The following is a 5,000-nucleotide window of genomic DNA, read 5'->3' as shown; positions in this document are numbered from 1 at the left end:
TTGTCATTAACCTAGCCTATTTCTGAGGGAGTCGAACCCTCATCATTAGAAACAAAGCAATTAATTTAACAGTAGAGAAAAGAATGCAAATGCTTTTCACTTCATCAGCGTTGTGATTGGTTGTAAATAACTTGGAAGGTGTGGGAGAGAGCAACATATCATTATTATTTTTTCTTATTTTTGTTATTTGGTTTTGTTTTTATTCCCCTTCTATTCCTGTGTTGGTACACAGCAGGAGGGAAAAAACCCTATCTGTCAAGATTTTTCTTTGCAACAAATACTGTCCTTCAAAACCACTTATATTGTCATAAATACAGATGTACATTACACCTCATTTCAATTTGCTGCTTTAAAATGAAAAAAAGCCTCATTTGTAATAAAATAAAAATAAATTATGATGTAGGACACATGAGTTCTATAAATGCAGTCAATGTTCAAACTACACACAGTACATACATCCCCCCTTTCAATGCATACCTACAATTTGTCCTTAAACTTAACAATTACAAATGCCTGTAAGGTTAACATGAATGATCTGCTTGGAAGGATGCAAGGAAATGGTAATAATGACTTGTAAAAGGCACTGACATATAATGGCAGCACTTGGGCCATGAGTGCAACACCAGAGAAAATACATTTCATTACCAAGTTCAGTTCTGGGCACAAGCCTGAAATGGCCGAGTGACTTATGAAGTCAGACTGTGGAAAGCCTGAGGGTAGGGTGCTTTATGTAAGTGAAATGCAAGAAAAGTCATTCCCAGAGAAATCAAGCAATTGTAACTCACATCAAAACAATAAAAATTAATCAATCATATTTAAAAACTGAACCCTCAAGTAAGATATAAAAATGGAAAAAATAAATAATGTGCAGAAACCCAACTTGTTAAATGCCCTACACCATTTAACAAATATTATTTACTTTCCCCTCACAATTGAATATTCAAACACATTATTTCTTAGCCTACATTCGGTGGAAAATACTCAAAATTACCACAAAAAAGGCAAATGGTATTCTTGGTGACATTGTGCAAGTGAGGCAATTACTGATATACTCTCCTAGTTACTCTCTGTTAATATGCTCACTTGAGCAGCTACTTTCAAAAATCACAAATACTTCAGTCCTGTCTTTGGGCTTTGGGAAAATTTGGAGGTGTCCAAGCTTGCTCTGGGTACTGCTTATATTCTTAATTTTGAATAAATAAATGTCAAATGTATGAAGCAAGGACACCATCACCAAATTTTTGGACCAAATGCCACTAAGAGTTAATCCATGAAGTATTATCCAAGAGAGGGAGAAAAAACATTAACAGCTTAGGCTAGTAACCAGCATGCTAGTGTTAGTATGAGATCATCAAGTAAAAATAGCTGCTCAAATGAATTCTACACTTAATAAATATTGGTACACCCTGCCTTTACACAATACAGATTGTTAACTACACATGGCTGACAGAACATCACAATCTCAAAAGTAACATGTTTGTAGATCTGTGACAGGTATACAAGAGAGTGGTTCTCATGACATTATACAAAGTATTCATATATCTGAGAGTATTTTTTTTTTTTTAACATCTGGTCCTTTTAGCGTTCTCAAATGACAGTTATGCATTAATTATCACAAAGCTATGTTAGTATAGCTCTGTGAAAACTAAATTAGGCTTGAGGATTTCCTGTTAGCATGTCAGTTCTTTAATGGTTCAATTAGTGGTCTGAACTTACAAAAAAATAGCTATTGCCTATGTTAGTTATTTCATGTGTAATTAATTAATGCTAAATAAATACTGTATAAAAGGAACAAAAGTTAAGAACATGAATGAAACACTGGACAGTATGAATTCTGAATGCTAAAGGGCTTTCTTACTTCCAGAGAAATGCCAAAACATTATGATATGATAAATTTTTTTAAATTCTGGACAGTTATTTATAATACTTAAATATTTAAGGAAAGCCTTGACAATTTTTTCTTCATATAATTTGGTAACATTACTGTCATGAAATAGTATCTGCAGCCTCATCAGACTGGAGATTATCATATAAAATACACCATCAAGATGCTAGATTAGTTATCTAAACAATATATGAATGTGAAATTAACTCTAATGGGAATCACCAAATTTTAGGTTACATCTTTTAAACCCTCTTATCTTAATTCTGAAATGGACTGATCAACAAAAAACCCACATAACAAACTCCTTGGAGATTTTTTTCTCAATAGCCTTTTCCTTGCTCTTTCTTCTCCAAGCCTGTTACACATGTCAAGTCTATTCCATTTTCAGTTCCAGGCCCTATAGAATGTCTCCAGTGTTAAAGCTAAATCAAACTACCATTAAAAAGTACATGTCATGCCCATTATCTTACTCTATTGTCTTGTTATTATCAAGAAAGCCTCATTTCAGTATTGTTAAAAAGAACACAAGAACAGGGAGAAAAAGTCTGTAGTAGTATAAAGCAATATTAGTATCCAGAAATGTTTTGAGAAAAATGCATTCACATGAAGAATGAAGTAGCAAATGAAGAAATATTAGATTAAAAAAACCCTTTGGACAAATTAATTATGTGTACAAACACTTTCAAAAATTAATAAGAAAGCCATGAAAAAATATATATTATGGAACAGATTAGGAAAACACTAAACAAGGAACTTGGGTTAGTTTTCACTTAAGAATTAAAGTGATATGTCAAAAACACATACAACAGTGTCTATCAGACCTCATCCTATGACATCATTTGTCTTTTTACTTCCTACAAATTCCTAGAGCTGCACCACAGTCATTGCCATGTATGCTCAAGGCTTGTGGTAAAGAGGTGAGCAACCGTATTATAAAGATAAGTAACAAAACAGAGAAAATTCAGCACTCTTCACCCACAACTCATGGAGTGGTCCCTGGTGCAACCCTGTGGAACTGCTATTGACCATGAGACTCGTGTCTACTCTGCATCACCTGAATAGAGGTGTAAAGCATGTCAAAACTTGAAATGATGTTTATTACATTTTTTACCAATACCTTTCATTTCAGAAATTATAGATGTGAAACTTCCTAAATACATATATACATACATACAGAAAAATATGCAAACTTCAATCTAAGAATACTTTTTGGCAGGTATACATATATTGGTAATTTACTTGAAGTATTATGTGTCTGTCCGTCTACAAAGTTATTTCTGTGTAAGAAGGAAGAATGCCATAAACCATTCATATATTACTTATATACCCTCCTTGACAATGACTCAAATCTGTTGCCTGCATGTTTGTCACAAGGCAGAAAGCACCAGAGAAAGCAGAACTAAAGCAAAAGGGCATACAAACCAAACCAAACCAAAAAAAAAAAAAAACTGTCTAATCAGAATCTTGAGAGGTAACATCCATGAAGCTAGTCTAAATTCTGCTTTGACAATCTTTTTGTTGGGTTGTATGGTGTGGTGGTTTGGTTCTCCTCTCTCTGACACTAACTGCCTTTTTGATTGGTTGATTTGAGGGCGTATAAATACCCATTTCTTTCCTAAAAAAAAATTCCCTACACCCATGTGTATGTTTACCTTAGTCTAAATGTCTGTGTTGTTGCCTGTATCTTTGTCAGTTTGCCCTGCTTGCCTGTATGTATATAAATATATTGTGAAAAATTCCATATTCTAAGGAAAGTCACTTTCTCATGACAAGATTTTTCACAGGTAAACAAAAATGAGATGAGGCTGAGCCACAAGGTACCAAGGGTGTAATAATTAAATGGATCATAAACTCTAATACTATTAAGAAAAAATACTAAAATTACTGGAATAAATAGACTCAAGCTGTAATAAATACCACTCCCATACAGGACACTGGATCATGACCTTTGTACATCTAACAAAACTTGATATTACATCACCTGTGCCCACTTGGAAAAAATATATATATATTGCAACAATAATCAATAATAATAATTAAAAAAAAAAAATCAAAACCATTACATACAGCTCTTATGGAATGAGAAGTTGAGCAAGCACTGCACTCTGTTACACCAATTTTCTTCTTTTTTTTCCCCCATGATGAGGTGTAACCCATTGTAAGTGCAGGTCAGTACTAGATTAGCATACAACATCAACCTGCATCAGACTGTTAGTAAGCAACATGTCATATTCAGTAGTTACATATCTGTAAGTAAACATGCCAATACTTTTGTACAATACATAGCGCCAAAGATTGGTTGAAAATTTTTTTTTCTCTCTCTCTCTTCTTTTTGCCTCAAAATGATTTGAATATGTCTTTCTTCTTCTTGGATTAATTATCAATTTTTTTTATAATAATGTGCTCAAGCATACATTGCTGATAGACATCACAAAGTTTCTTAATATCCACTAAACTTAATTGTCATAACTAACAATGTATGTTAGTTGAGGATTACCTGAAAATAAATTTTCTATAGTCGCCCTTGAAATTTAAGCTAAAATATCAAATATGATAATAATAATAATAATAATAATAATAATAATAATAATAATAATAAAATAGCCAGAGCTATTTAAATTGATATACAGCAATCTCTCGACTAGATATACATATACATTGCTTTACAAGAGAAGCATCTAAAATTCCATGGGCTACACCATATATCATCAACAAAAACTTCAACAAATATAAAGATTTTGAGAAATAAATATATATTCTATTGCAGAACCTGCAATTTGCATGTTCAAACCTCCTTATGATGTCCATAACAATATTGCTAGAGTCTTCCTCACTGTTGTCTCACAATCAATTCAATTTTATTCATCAATTCTATTTTCTCATGCCTTTGGAATGCTTGAAGAATCATACTAAAGCTATTTTTTTTTTTTTCATCTAAATCTTTTCAGATAAGAATCTTATTGATCTTAAAAAAAGGACTGAACAAAAGTCTCTTGTGTAGCTAACCAATTATAGACAATTTCTAATGTAAGCAACAAAACTCTACTGAAAGAGTATTTTTATACTTGATTCAACCTCACAAATTTTCTTACGCCAACACCTATCTAAAGATTCA

The 5,000-nt window shown here is 32.4% G+C and overlaps 1 protein-coding gene across 1 annotated transcript in view; it reads right to left on the bottom strand.

Moving 5' to 3' along the window:
• Positions 1-5,000, bottom strand: part of LOC119568342 (zinc finger MYND domain-containing protein 19-like) — a 9,823-nt gene that overhangs the window by 63 nt on the left and 4,760 nt on the right. Inside the window, exon 5 of the mRNA XM_037916797.1 lies at positions 1-5,000. This exon is cut by the window's left edge and continues 63 nt beyond it; it is cut by the window's right edge and continues 752 nt beyond it. The gene's annotated coding sequence lies outside the window, so the exon portion shown is untranslated.

The sequence above is a fragment of the Penaeus monodon genome, chromosome 43, assembly GCF_015228065.2.
Source record: "Penaeus monodon isolate SGIC_2016 chromosome 43, NSTDA_Pmon_1, whole genome shotgun sequence".
In the NCBI taxonomy this organism is placed as follows: Eukaryota; Metazoa; Arthropoda; class Malacostraca; order Decapoda; family Penaeidae; genus Penaeus; species Penaeus monodon.
Note: the sequence above shows the minus strand (reverse complement) of the source record. Positions and strands in the feature narration are given on the sequence as shown.